Genomic DNA, 15397 nt, shown 5'->3' with positions numbered 1-15397 from the left:
CCGGCAGAGAGGCAGTCTCTCCCCCTCAGCACTCCCCCATGGCTGAGCCCAGGGCATGGGACCGAGAGAGGGAGAAAGACAGCCGTGACCCCGAGCTTTTCCACAATGTAGTATAGGCCTCACCCTCAAGCTCACGTCAATCGCCTAGAGAAAACAGCAGGCCTCGGTCTGCTTTCCTGTGGCTAGGAAACTTGGCTTTCATTCCTTAGGTGGCACACTGGCTCAGGACTGCCCTGCCCGAAGCACTCACGGGGTGCAGCCCTGTTTGTTGAGATCAGCCCTTCTGGCTCTCTCTCGGATGAAGCAACTGGAAAAGAGCCGTTCGTAATCTTCGGACCGTGGGAGCTCGCCCCAGTCTACACCAGAACAGCACTCTGAGGAGCTGCTGACGTTTGGTAGCAAAATCTCCTCTTCTGAAGAGAAACATTTCGCTGTCAGTGGGTTCCATCAGCCTTGCCATATTTTCTCAGCTGGCTATGATGGAGGGCAGTCAGTGGGCAGACTCACCTGAGGCCCTCCTTCCCAGACTGTGATACAGACAGACCCGCCGCCTGCTTCAGCCCAAAGGGACGGCTTACGGTGAGGCAAAAACCCTGTGTTGGAAAGTTCCTGCCTAACCCTCGCCCAAGCACAAGCAAATCGGTCATCGGTCAAAGACTTTCCCCACAAGTTGAACATGTTTGCTCCCCTCTAGCCTCCGAAGGCCGAGTTTACCTAGCTAGGACTCACACTGCAGGAAGGGTACTCAGGGTGCTGGTGACTGCAAGTTGTTTCACCAGGCAGCCCACATCGGGTACAGCCACTTGGATTTTCCAGGGGCACAGCGCAAAGGGTGTCAGCTAACGCGCCTCCAGCCTGGGAGGGGCCACATACACTCGCTGAATGGGAAACAAGCCCATGCCTTCAGTGTGAAAGGCCGCTATGCCTCTTTGCTTCGGCAGCCCAGGGATAGCGTCAGCTCTGAAATGCCTCCAAAGGAGCAGACTCAGAGACCCTTTGAACCGCAGAGCAGGTGCGGCCCAGAACAAGGACTGCTCTTGGGCTGAGAACACCCACTGCCCAGCGCCTCTTTTGGCTACACACGTGTAGTGCGAGGGTGTTGAATTCTGCTGCGTGATAACTTCTCCGGGCCACGTGGTGTGAGCGCAGGTAGAGTGGCCCTCCATCTCCTCCCAGTTTCCTGCCTAAGTTGTACAAGGCAAACTCCCTGCTTGAATCCCCGGGTGGGGTACGTACCCTCCAGAGAAAGGTGGATGCTTGGGACCCAGGGCTAGTCTCTATGTCGATGTTCTGTGCATCAGCTTCGCAGCTGTTCTCTCTAAGCGGGTCCCAAAGGCTTTTTGGAAGACTTTCCTTCGAGGGTCAGAAAGAGGAAATGAGCCGACAGGCCCACGGGGATGCCAGTTCTCTCCAGCCACAACGCTAGCAGCCTCAGACACGCGGGTTCTCTTTGGGACATGAAAGAACACTATGCTTGGAAGCTTCTTCCATCCAGTTTGAGAGCCGCACTTCCACTGCCTCCTAGGATTCCAGGTGTTGCCTTGCCGTCACAATTTCCAATTCTTAGGCCTATGACGGCAGAGTGTCTGGCAGTTCTCAGAGAGACCTTAGGAATGCAGGCTTTTTGGCTCCTTCCACTGACAAACCAGCTCCTCCAGATCCTCTGTCGATAGGCATTTCATGTCAGAATATCTCTGGGCGCCCTCATTCCTCCTCCACGAAGTAAGACACAAACGGAATTGCCCGAAAGGGAGGAAGCCCTCTGAGTCCGGCAGAGAGGCAGTCTCTCCCCCTCAGCACTCCCCCATGGCTGAGCCCAGGGCATGGGACCGAGAGAGGGAGAAAGACAGCCGTGACCCCGAGCTTTTCCACAATGTAGTATAGGCCTCACCCTCAAGCTCACGTCAATCGCCTAGAGAAAACAGCAGGCCTCGGTCTGCTTTCCTGTGGCTAGGAAACTTGGCTTTCATTCCTTAGGTGGCACACTGGCTCAGGACTGCCCTGCCCGAAGCACTCACGGGGTGCAGCCCTGTTTGTTGAGATCAGCCCTTCTGGCTCTCTCTCGGATGAAGCAACTGGAAAAGAGCCGTTCGTAATCTTCGGACCGTGGGAGCTCGCCCCAGTCTACACCAGAACAGCACTCTGAGGAGCTGCTGACGTTTGGTAGCAAAATCTCCTCTTCTGAAGAGAAACATTTCGCTGTCAGTGGGTTCCATCAGCCTTGCCATATTTTCTCAGCTGGCTATGATGGAGGGCAGTCAGTGGGCAGACTCACCTGAGGCCCTCCTTCCCAGACTGTGATACAGACAGACCCGCCGCCTGCTTCAGCCCAAAGGGACGGCTTACGGTGAGGCAAAAACCCTGTGTTGGAAAGTTCCTGCCTAACCCTCGCCCAAGCACAAGCAAATCGGTCATCGGTCAAAGACTTTCCCCACAAGTTGAACATGTTTGCTCCCCTCTAGCCTCCGAAGGCCGAGTTTACCTAGCTAGGACTCACACTGCAGGAAGGGTACTCAGGGTGCTGGTGACTGCAAGTTGTTTCACCAGGCAGCCCACATCGGGTACAGCCACTTGGATTTTCCAGGGGCACAGCGCAAAGGGTGTCAGCTAACGCGCCTCCAGCCTGGGAGGGCCCACATACACTCGCTGAATGGGAAACAAGCCCATGCCTTCAGTGTGAAAGGCCGCTATGCCTCTTTGCTTCGGCAGCCCAGGGATAGCGTCAGCTCTGAAATGCCTCCAAAGGAGCAGACTCAGAGACCCTTTGAACCGCAGAGCAGGTGCGGCCCAGAACAAGGACTGCTCTTGGGCTGAGAACACCCACTGCCCAGCGCCTCTTTTGGCTACACACGTGTAGTGGGAGGGTGTTGAATTCTGCTGCGTGATAACTTCTCCGGGCCACGTGGTGTGAGCGCAGGTAGAGTGGCCCTCCATCTCCTCCCAGTTTCCTGCCTAAGTTGTACAAGGCAAACTCCCTGCTTGAATCCCCGGGTGGGGTACGTACCCTCCAGAGAAAGGTGGATGCTTGGGACCCAGGGCTAGTCTCTATGTCGATGTTCTGTGCATCAGCTCCGCAGCTGTTCTCTCTAAGCGGGTCCCAAAGGCTTTTTGGAAGACTTTCCTTCGAGGGTCAGAAAGAGGAAATGAGCCGACAGGCCCACGGGGATGCCAGTTCTCTCCAGCCACAACGCTAGCAGCCTCAGACACGCGGGTTCTCTTTGGGACATGAAAGAACACTATGCTTGGAAGCTTCTTCCATCCAGTTTGAGAGCCGCACTTCCACTGCCTCCTAGGATTCCAGGTGTTGCCTTGCCGTCACAATTTCCAATTCTTAGGCCTATGACGGCAGAGTGTCTGGCAGTTCTCAGAGAGACCTTAGGAATGCAGGCTTTTTGGCTCCTTCCACTGACAAACCAGCTCCTCCAGATCCTCTGTCGATAGGCATTTCATGTCAGAATATCTCTGGGCGCCCTCATTCCTCCTCCACGAAGTAAGACACAAACGGAATTGCCCGAAAGGGAGGAAGCCCTCTGAGTCCGGCAGAGAGGCAGTCTCTCCCCCTCAGCACTCCCCATGGCTGAGCCCAGGGCATGGGACCGAGAGAGGGAGAAAGACAGCCGTGACCCCGAGCTTTTCCACAATGTAGTATAGGCCTCACCCTCAAGCTCACGTCAATCGCCTAGAGAAAACAGCAGGCCTCGGTCTGCTTTCCTGTGGCTAGGAAACTTGGCTTTCATTCCTTAGGTGGCACACTGGCTCAGGACTGCCCTGCCCGAAGCACTCACGGGGTGCAGCCCTGTTTGTTGAGATCAGCCCTTCTGGCTCTCTCTCGGATGAAGCAACTGGAAAAGAGCCGTTCGTAATCTTCGGACCGTGGGAGCTCGCCCCAGTCTACACCAGAACAGCACTCTGAGGAGCTGCTGACGTTTGGTAGCAAAATCTCCTCTTCTGAAGAGAAACATTTCGCTGTCAGTGGGTTCCATCAGCCTTGCCATATTTTCTCAGCTGGCTATGATGGAGGGCAGTCAGTGGGCAGACTCACCTGAGGCCCTCCTTCCCAGACTGTGATACAGACAGACCCGCCGCCTGCTTCAGCCCAAAGGGACGGCTTACGGTGAGGCAAAAACCCTGTGTTGGAAAGTTCCTGCCTAACCCTCGCCCAAGCACAAGCAAATCGGTCATCGGTCAAAGACTTTCCCCACAAGTTGAACATGTTTGCTCCCCTCTAGCCTCCGAAGGCCGAGTTTACCTAGCTAGGACTCACACTGCAGGAAGGGTACTCAGGGTGCTGGTGACTGCAAGTTGTTTCACCAGGCAGCCCACATCGGGTACAGCCACTTGGATTTTCCAGGGGCACAGCGCAAAGGGTGTCAGCTAACGCGCCTCCAGCCTGGGAGGGCCACATACACTCGCTGAATGGGAAACAAGCCCATGCCTTCAGTGTGAAAGGCCGCTATGCCTCTTTGCTTCGGCAGAGCCCAGGGATAGCGTCAGCTCTGAAATGCCTCCAAAGGAGCAGACTCAGAGACCCTTTGAACCGCAGAGCAGGTGCGGCCCAGAACAAGGACTGCTCTTGGGCTGAGAACACCCACTGCCCAGCGCCTCTTTTGGCTACACACGTGTAGTGGGAGGGTGTTGAATTCTGCTGCGTGATAACTTCTCCGGGCCACGTGGTGTGAGCGCAGGTAGAGTGGCCCTCCATCTCCTCCCAGTTTCCTGCCTAAGTTGTACAAGGCAAACTCCCTGCTTGAATCCCCGGGTGGGGTACGTACCCTCCAGAGAAAGGTGGATGCTTGGGACCCAGGGCTAGTCTCTATGTCGATGTTCTGTGCATCAGCTCCGCAGCTGTTCTCTCTAAGCGGGTCCCAAAGGCTTTTTGGAAGACTTTCCTTCGAGGGTCAGAAAGAGGAAATGAGCCGACAGGCCCACGGGGATGCCAGTTCTCTCCAGCCACAACGCTAGCAGCCTCAGACACGCGGGTTCTCTTTGGGACATGAAAGAACACTATGCTTGGAAGCTTCTTCCATCCAGTTTGAGAGCCGCACTTCCACTGCCTCCTAGGATTCCAGGTGTTGCCTTGCCGTCACAATTTCCAATTCTTAGGCCTATGACGGCAGAGTGTCTGGCAGTTCTCAGAGAGACCTTAGGAATGCAGGCTTTTTGGCTCCTTCCACTGACAAACCAGCTCCTCCAGATCCTCTGTCGATAGGCATTTCATGTCAGAATATCTCTGGGCGCCCTCATTCCTCCTCCACGAAGTAAGACACAAACGGAATTGCCCGAAAGGGAGGAAGCCCTCTGAGTCCGGCAGAGAGGCAGTCTCTCCCCCTCAGCACTCCCCCATGGCTGAGCCCAGGGCATGGGACCGAGAGAGGGAGAAAGACAGCCGTGACCCCGAGCTTTTCCACAATGTAGTATAGGCCTCACCCTCAAGCTCACGTCAATCGCCTAGAGAAAACAGCAGGCCTCGGTCTGCTTTCCTGTGGCTAGGAAACTTGGCTTTCATTCCTTAGGTGGCACACTGGCTCAGGACTGCCCTGCCCGAAGCACTCACGGGGTGCAGCCCTGTTTGTTGAGATCAGCCCTTCTGGCTCTCTCTCGGATGAAGCAACTGGAAAAGAGCCGTTCGTAATCTTCGGACCGTGGGAGCTCGCCCCAGTCTACACCAGAACAGCACTCTGAGGAGCTGCTGACGTTTGGTAGCAAAATCTCCTCTTCTGAAGAGAAACATTTCGCTGTCAGTGGGTTCCATCAGCCTTGCCATATTTTCTCAGCTGGCTATGATGGAGGGCAGTCAGTGGGCAGACTCACCTGAGGCCCTCCTTCCCAGACTGTGATACAGACAGACCCGCCGCCTGCTTCAGCCCAAAGGGACGGCTTACGGTGAGGCAAAAACCCTGTGTTGGAAAGTTCCTGCCTAACCCTCGCCCAAGCACAAGCAAATCGGTCATCGGTCAAAGACTTTCCCCACAAGTTGAACATGTTTGCTCCCCTCTAGCCTCCGAAGGCCGAGTTTACCTAGCTAGGACTCACACTGCAGGAAGGGTACTCAGGGTGCTGGTGACTGCAAGTTGTTTCACCAGGCAGCCCACATCGGGTACAGCCACTTGGATTTTCCAGGGGCACAGCGCAAAGGGTGTCAGCTAACGCGCCTCCAGCCTGGGAGGGCCCACATACACTCGCTGAATGGGAAACAAGCCCATGCCTTCAGTGTGAAAGGCCGCTATGCCTCTTTGCTTCGGCAGCCCAGGGATAGCGTCAGCTCTGAAATGCCTCCAAAGGAGCAGACTCAGAGACCCTTTGAACCGCAGAGCAGGTGCGGCCCAGAACAAGGACTGCTCTTGGGCTGAGAACACCCACTGCCCAGCGCCTCTTTTGGCTACACACGTGTAGTGGGAGGGTGTTGAATTCTGCTGCGTGATAACTTCTCCGGGCCACGTGGTGTGAGCGCAGGTAGAGTGGCCCTCCATCTCCTCCCAGTTTCCTGCCTAAGTTGTACAAGGCAAACTCCCTGCTTGAATCCCCGGGTGGGGTACGTACCCTCCAGAGAAAGGTGGATGCTTGGGACCCAGGGCTAGTCTCTATGTCGATGTTCTGTGCATCAGCTTCGCAGCTGTTCTCTCTAAGCGGGTCCCAAAGGCTTTTTGGAAGACTTTCCTTCGAGGGTCAGAAAGAGGAAATGAGCCGACAGGCCCACGGGGATGCCAGTTCTCTCCAGCCACAACGCTAGCAGCCTCAGACACGCGGGTTCTCTTTGGGACATGAAAGAACACTATGCTTGGAAGCTTCTTCCATCCAGTTTGAGAGCCGCACTTCCACTGCCTCCTAGGATTCCAGGTGTTGCCTTGCCGTCACAATTTCCAATTCTTAGGCCTATGACGGCAGAGTGTCTGGCAGTTCTCAGAGAGACCTTAGGAATGCAGGCTTTTTGGCTCCTTCCACTGACAAACCAGCTCCTCCAGATCCTCTGTCGATAGGCATTTCATGTCAGAATATCTCTGGGCGCCCTCATTCCTCCTCCACGAAGTAAGACACAAACGGAATTGCCCGAAAGGGAGGAAGCCCTCTGAGTCCGGCAGAGAGGCAGTCTCTCCCCCTCAGCACTCCCCCATGGCTGAGCCCAGGGCATGGGACCGAGAGAGGGAGAAAGACAGCCGTGACCCCGAGCTTTTCCACAATGTAGTATAGGCCTCACCCTCAAGCTCACGTCAATCGCCTAGAGAAAACAGCAGGCCTCGGTCTGCTTTCCTGTGGCTAGGAAACTTGGCTTTCATTCCTTAGGTGGCACACTGGCTCAGGACTGCCCTGCCCGAAGCACTCACGGGGTGCAGCCCTGTTTGTTGAGATCAGCCCTTCTGGCTCTCTCTCGGATGAAGCAACTGGAAAAGAGCCGTTCGTAATCTTCGGACCGTGGGAGCTCGCCCCAGTCTACACCAGAACAGCACTCTGAGGAGCTGCTGACGTTTGGTAGCAAAATCTCCTCTTCTGAAGAGAAACATTTCGCTGTCAGTGGGTTCCATCAGCCTTGCCATATTTTCTCAGCTGGCTATGATGGAGGGCAGTCAGTGGGCAGACTCACCTGAGGCCCTCCTTCCCAGACTGTGATACAGACAGACCCGCCGCCTGCTTCAGCCCAAAGGGACGGCTTACGGTGAGGCAAAAACCCTGTGTTGGAAAGTTCCTGCCTAACCCTCGCCCAAGCACAAGCAAATCGGTCATCGGTCAAAGACTTTCCCCACAAGTTGAACATGTTTGCTCCCCTCTAGCCTCCGAAGGCCGAGTTTACCTAGCTAGGACTCACACTGCAGGAAGGGTACTCAGGGTGCTGGTGACTGCAAGTTGTTTCACCAGGCAGCCCACATCGGGTACAGCCACTTGGATTTTCCAGGGGCACAGCGCAAAGGGTGTCAGCTAACGCGCCTCCAGCCTGGGAGGGGCCACATACACTCGCTGAATGGGAAACAAGCCCATGCCTTCAGTGTGAAAGGCCGCTATGCCTCTTTGCTTCGGCAGCCCAGGGATAGCGTCAGCTCTGAAATGCCTCCAAAGGAGCAGACTCAGAGACCCTTTGAACCGCAGAGCAGGTGCGGCCCAGAACAAGGACTGCTCTTGGGCTGAGAACACCCACTGCCCAGCGCCTCTTTTGGCTACACACGTGTAGTGGGAGGGTGTTGAATTCTGCTGCGTGATAACTTCTCCGGGCCACGTGGTGTGAGCGCAGGTAGAGTGGCCCTCCATCTCCTCCCAGTTTCCTGCCTAAGTTGTACAAGGCAAACTCCCTGCTTGAATCCCCGGGTGGGGTACGTACCCTCCAGAGAAAGGTGGATGCTTGGGACCCAGGGCTAGTCTCTATGTCGATGTTCTGTGCATCAGCTTCGCAGCTGTTCTCTCTAAGCGGGTCCCAAAGGCTTTTTGGAAGACTTTCCTTCGAGGGTCAGAAAGAGGAAATGAGCCGACAGGCCCACGGGGATGCCAGTTCTCTCCAGCCACAACGCTAGCAGCCTCAGACACGCGGGTTCTCTTTGGGACATGAAAGAACACTATGCTTGGAAGCTTCTTCCATCCAGTTTGAGAGCCGCACTTCCACTGCCTCCTAGGATTCCAGGTGTTGCCTTGCCGTCACAATTTCCAATTCTTAGGCCTATGACGGCAGAGTGTCTGGCAGTTCTCAGAGAGACCTTAGGAATGCAGGCTTTTTGGCTCCTTCCACTGACAAACCAGCTCCTCCAGATCCTCTGTCGATAGGCATTTCATGTCAGAATATCTCTGGGCGCCCTCATTCCTCCTCCACGAAGTAAGACACAAACGGAATTGCCCGAAAGGGAGGAAGCCCTCTGAGTCCGGCAGAGAGGCAGTCTCTCCCCCTCAGCACTCCCCCATGGCTGAGCCCAGGGCATGGGACCGAGAGAGGGAGAAAGACAGCCGTGACCCCGAGCTTTTCCACAATGTAGTATAGGCCTCACCCTCAAGCTCACGTCAATCGCCTAGAGAAAACAGCAGGCCTCGGTCTGCTTTCCTGTGGCTAGGAAACTTGGCTTTCATTCCTTAGGTGGCACACTGGCTCAGGACTGCCCTGCCCGAAGCACTCACGGGGTGCAGCCCTGTTTGTTGAGATCAGCCCTTCTGGCTCTCTCTCGGATGAAGCAACTGGAAAAGAGCCGTTCGTAATCTTCGGACCGTGGGAGCTCGCCCCAGTCTACACCAGAACAGCACTCTGAGGAGCTGCTGACGTTTGGTAGCAAAATCTCCTCTTCTGAAGAGAAACATTTCGCTGTCAGTGGGTTCCATCAGCCTTGCCATATTTTCTCAGCTGGCTATGATGGAGGGCAGTCAGTGGGCAGACTCACCTGAGGCCCTCCTTCCCAGACTGTGATACAGACAGACCCGCCGCCTGCTTCAGCCCAAAGGGACGGCTTACGGTGAGGCAAAAACCCTGTGTTGGAAAGTTCCTGCCTAACCCTCGCCCAAGCACAAGCAAATCGGTCATCGGTCAAAGACTTTCCCCACAAGTTGAACATGTTTGCTCCCCTCTAGCCTCCGAAGGCCGAGTTTACCTAGCTAGGACTCACACTGCAGGAAGGGTACTCAGGGTGCTGGTGACTGCAAGTTGTTTCACCAGGCAGCCCACATCGGGTACAGCCACTTGGATTTTCCAGGGGCACAGCGCAAAGGGTGTCAGCTAACGCGCCTCCAGCCTGGGAGGGCCCACATACACTCGCTGAATGGGAAACAAGCCCATGCCTTCAGTGTGAAAGGCCGCTATGCCTCTTTGCTTCGGCAGCCCAGGGATAGCGTCAGCTCTGAAATGCCTCCAAAGGAGCAGACTCAGAGACCCTTTGAACCGCAGAGCAGGTGCGGCCCAGAACAAGGACTGCTCTTGGGCTGAGAACACCCACTGCCCAGCGCCTCTTTTGGCTACACACGTGTAGTGGGAGGGTGTTGAATTCTGCTGCGTGATAACTTCTCCGGGCCACGTGGTGTGAGCGCAGGTAGAGTGGCCCTCCATCTCCTCCCAGTTTCCTGCCTAAGTTGTACAAGGCAAACTCCCTGCTTGAATCCCCGGGTGGGGTACGTACCCTCCAGAGAAAGGTGGATGCTTGGGACCCAGGGCTAGTCTCTATGTCGATGTTCTGTGCATCAGCTTCGCAGCTGTTCTCTCTAAGCGGGTCCCAAAGGCTTTTTGGAAGACTTTCCTTCGAGGGTCAGAAAGAGGAAATGAGCCGACAGGCCCACGGGGATGCCAGTTCTCTCCAGCCACAACGCTAGCAGCCTCAGACACGCGGGTTCTCTTTGGGACATGAAAGAACACTATGCTTGGAAGCTTCTTCCATCCAGTTTGAGAGCCGCACTTCCACTGCCTCCTAGGATTCCAGGTGTTGCCTTGCCGTCACAATTTCCAATTCTTAGGCCTATGACGGCAGAGTGTCTGGCAGTTCTCAGAGAGACCTTAGGAATGCAGGCTTTTTGGCTCCTTCCACTGACAAACCAGCTCCTCCAGATCCTCTGTCGATAGGCATTTCATGTCAGAATATCTCTGGGCGCCCTCATTCCTCCTCCACGAAGTAAGACACAAACGGAATTGCCCGAAAGGGAGGAAGCCCTCTGAGTCCGGCAGAGAGGCAGTCTCTCCCCCTCAGCACTCCCCCATGGCTGAGCCCAGGGCATGGGACCGAGAGAGGGAGAAAGACAGCCGTGACCCCGAGCTTTTCCACAATGTAGTATAGGCCTCACCCTCAAGCTCACGTCAATCGCCTAGAGAAAACAGCAGGCCTCGGTCTGCTTTCCTGTGGCTAGGAAACTTGGCTTTCATTCCTTAGGTGGCACACTGGCTCAGGACTGCCCTGCCCGAAGCACTCACGGGGTGCAGCCCTGTTTGTTGAGATCAGCCCTTCTGGCTCTCTCTCGGATGAAGCAACTGGAAAAGAGCCGTTCGTAATCTTCGGACCGTGGGAGCTCGCCCCAGTCTACACCAGAACAGCACTCTGAGGAGCTGCTGACGTTTGGTAGCAAAATCTCCTCTTCTGAAGAGAAACATTTCGCTGTCAGTGGGTTCCATCAGCCTTGCCATATTTTCTCAGCTGGCTATGATGGAGGGCAGTCAGTGGGCAGACTCACCTGAGGCCCTCCTTCCCAGACTGTGATACAGACAGACCCGCCGCCTGCTTCAGCCCAAAGGGACGGCTTACGGTGAGGCAAAAACCCTGTGTTGGAAAGTTCCTGCCTAACCCTCGCCCAAGCACAAGCAAATCGGTCATCGGTCAAAGACTTTCCCCACAAGTTGAACATGTTTGCTCCCCTCTAGCCTCCGAAGGCCGAGTTTACCTAGCTAGGACTCACACTGCAGGAAGGGTACTCAGGGTGCTGGTGACTGCAAGTTGTTTCACCAGGCAGCCCACATCGGGTACAGCCACTTGGATTTTCCAGGGGCACAGCGCAAAGGGTGTCAGCTAACGCGCCTCCAGCCTGGGAGGGGCCACATACACTCGCTGAATGGGAAACAAGCCCATGCCTTCAGTGTGAAAGGCCGCTATGCCTCTTTGCTTCGGCAGCCCAGGGATAGCGTCAGCTCTGAAATGCCTCCAAAGGAGCAGACTCAGAGACCCTTTGAACCGCAGAGCAGGTGCGGCCCAGAACAAGGACTGCTCTTGGGCTGAGAACACCCACTGCCCAGCGCCTCTTTTGGCTACACACGTGTAGTGCGAGGGTGTTGAATTCTGCTGCGTGATAACTTCTCCGGGCCACGTGGTGTGAGCGCAGGTAGAGTGGCCCTCCATCTCCTCCCAGTTTCCTGCCTAAGTTGTACAAGGCAAACTCCCTGCTTGAATCCCCGGGTGGGGTACGTACCCTCCAGAGAAAGGTGGATGCTTGGGACCCAGGGCTAGTCTCTATGTCGATGTTCTGTGCATCAGCTTCGCAGCTGTTCTCTCTAAGCGGGTCCCAAAGGCTTTTTGGAAGACTTTCCTTCGAGGGTCAGAAAGAGGAAATGAGCCGACAGGCCCACGGGGATGCCAGTTCTCTCCAGCCACAACGCTAGCAGCCTCAGACACGCGGGTTCTCTTTGGGACATGAAAGAACACTATGCTTGGAAGCTTCTTCCATCCAGTTTGAGAGCCGCACTTCCACTGCCTCCTAGGATTCCAGGTGTTGCCTTGCCGTCACAATTTCCAATTCTTAGGCCTATGACGGCAGAGTGTCTGGCAGTTCTCAGAGAGACCTTAGGAATGCAGGCTTTTTGGCTCCTTCCACTGACAAACCAGCTCCTCCAGATCCTCTGTCGATAGGCATTTCATGTCAGAATATCTCTGGGCGCCCTCATTCCTCCTCCACGAAGTAAGACACAAACGGAATTGCCCGAAAGGGAGGAAGCCCTCTGAGTCCGGCAGAGAGGCAGTCTCTCCCCCTCAGCACTCCCCCATGGCTGAGCCCAGGGCATGGGACCGAGAGAGGGAGAAAGACAGCCGTGACCCCGAGCTTTTCCACAATGTAGTATAGGCCTCACCCTCAAGCTCACGTCAATCGCCTAGAGAAAACAGCAGGCCTCGGTCTGCTTTCCTGTGGCTAGGAAACTTGGCTTTCATTCCTTAGGTGGCACACTGGCTCAGGACTGCCCTGCCCGAAGCACTCACGGGGTGCAGCCCTGTTTGTTGAGATCAGCCCTTCTGGCTCTCTCTCGGATGAAGCAACTGGAAAAGAGCCGTTCGTAATCTTCGGACCGTGGGAGCTCGCCCCAGTCTACACCAGAACAGCACTCTGAGGAGCTGCTGACGTTTGGTAGCAAAATCTCCTCTTCTGAAGAGAAACATTTCGCTGTCAGTGGGTTCCATCAGCCTTGCCATATTTTCTCAGCTGGCTATGATGGAGGGCAGTCAGTGGGCAGACTCACCTGAGGCCCTCCTTCCCAGACTGTGATACAGACAGACCCGCCGCCTGCTTCAGCCCAAAGGGACGGCTTACGGTGAGGCAAAAACCCTGTGTTGGAAAGTTCCTGCCTAACCCTCGCCCAAGCACAAGCAAATCGGTCATCGGTCAAAGACTTTCCCCACAAGTTGAACATGTTTGCTCCCCTCTAGCCTCCGAAGGCCGAGTTTACCTAGCTAGGACTCACACTGCAGGAAGGGTACTCAGGGTGCTGGTGACTGCAAGTTGTTTCACCAGGCAGCCCACATCGGGTACAGCCACTTGGATTTTCCAGGGGCACAGCGCAAAGGGTGTCAGCTAACGCGCCTCCAGCCTGGGAGGGCCCACATACACTCGCTGAATGGGAAACAAGCCCATGCCTTCAGTGTGAAAGGCCGCTATGCCTCTTTGCTTCGGCAGCCCAGGGATAGCGTCAGCTCTGAAATGCCTCCAAAGGAGCAGACTCAGAGACCCTTTGAACCGCAGAGCAGGTGCGGCCCAGAACAAGGACTGCTCTTGGGCTGAGAACACCCACTGCCCAGCGCCTCTTTTGGCTACACACGTGTAGTGGGAGGGTGTTGAATTCTGCTGCGTGATAACTTCTCCGGGCCACGTGGTGTGAGCGCAGGTAGAGTGGCCCTCCATCTCCTCCCAGTTTCCTGCCTAAGTTGTACAAGGCAAACTCCCTGCTTGAATCCCCGGGTGGGGTACGTACCCTCCAGAGAAAGGTGGATGCTTGGGACCCAGGGCTAGTCTCTATGTCGATGTTCTGTGCATCAGCTTCGCAGCTGTTCTCTCTAAGCGGGTCCCAAAGGCTTTTTGGAAGACTTTCCTTCGAGGGTCAGAAAGAGGAAATGAGCCGACAGGCCCACGGGGATGCCAGTTCTCTCCAGCCACAACGCTAGCAGCCTCAGACACGCGGGTTCTCTTTGGGACATGAAAGAACACTATGCTTGGAAGCTTCTTCCATCCAGTTTGAGAGCCGCGCTTCCACTGCCTCCTAGGATTCCAGGTGTTGCCTTGCCGTCACAATTTCCAATTCTTAGGCCTATGACGGCAGAGTGTCTGGCAGTTCTCAGAGAGACCTTAGGAATGCAGGCTTTTTGGCTCCTTCCACTGACAAACCAGCTCCTCCAGATCCTCTGTCGATAGGCATTTCATGTCAGAATATCTCTGGGCGCCCTCATTCCTCCTCCACGAAGTAAGACACAAACGGAATTGCCCGAAAGGGAGGAAGCCCTCTGAGTCCGGCAGAGAGGCAGTCTCTCCCCCTCAGCATTCCCCCATGGCTGAGCCCAGGGCATGGGACCGAGAGAGGGAGAAAGACAGCCGTGACCCCGAGCTTTTCCACAATGTAGTATAGGCCTCACCCTCAAGCTCACGTCAATCGCCTAGAGAAAACAGCAGGCCTCGGTCTGCTTTCCTGTGGCTAGGAAACTTGGCTTTCATTCCTTAGGTGGCACACTGGCTCAGGACTGCCCTGCCCGAAGCACTCACGGGGTGCAGCCCTGTTTGTTGAGATCAGCCCTTCTGGCTCTCTCTCGGATGAAGCAACTGGAAAAGAGCCGTTCGTAATCTTCGGACCGTGGGAGCTCGCCCCAGTCTACACCAGAACAGCACTCTGAGGAGCTGCTGACGTTTGGTAGCAAAATCTCCTCTTCTGAAGAGAAACATTTCGCTGTCAGTGGGTTCCATCAGCCTTGCCATATTTTCTCAGCTGGCTATGATGGAGGGCAGTCAGTGGGCAGACTCACCTGAGGCCCTCCTTCCCAGACTGTGATACAGACAGACCCGCCGCCTGCTTCAGCCCAAAGGGACGGCTTACGGTGAGGCAAAAACCCTGTGTTGGAAAGTTCCTGCCTAACCCTCGCCCAAGCACAAGCAAATCGGTCATCGGTCAAAGACTTTCCCCACAAGTTGAACATGTTTGCTCCCCTCTAGCCTCCGAAGGCCGAGTTTACCTAGCTAGGACTCACACTGCAGGAAGGGTACTCAGGGTGCTGGTGACTGCAAGTTGTTTCACCAGGCAGCCCACATCGGGTACAGCCACTTGGATTTTCCAGGGGCACAGCGCAAAGGGTGTCAGCTAACGCGCCTCCAGCCTGGGAGGGGCCACATACACTCGCTGAATGGGAAACAAGCCCATGCCTTCAGTGTGAAAGGCCGCTATGCCTCTTTGCTTCGGCAGCCCAGGGATAGCGTCAGCTCTGAAATGCCTCCAAAGGAGCAGACTCAGAGACCCTTTGAACCGCAGAGCAGGTGCGGCCCAGAACAAGGACTGCTCTTGGGCTGAGAACACCCACTGCCCAGCGCCTCTTTTGGCTACACACGTGTAGTGCGAGGGTGTTGAATTCTGCTGCGTGATAACTTCTCCGGGCCACGTGGTGTGAGCGCAGGTAGAGTGGCCCTCCATCTCCTCCCAGTTTCCTGCCTAAGTTGTACAAGGCAAACTCCCTGCTTGAATCCCCGGGTGGGGTACGTACCCTCCAGAGAAAGGTGG

This window comes from Balaenoptera ricei, chromosome 20 (assembly GCF_028023285.1).
Source record: "Balaenoptera ricei isolate mBalRic1 chromosome 20, mBalRic1.hap2, whole genome shotgun sequence".
Classification (NCBI taxonomy): Eukaryota; Metazoa; Chordata; class Mammalia; order Artiodactyla; family Balaenopteridae; genus Balaenoptera; species Balaenoptera ricei.
This window is presented reverse-complemented; position numbering follows the sequence as displayed.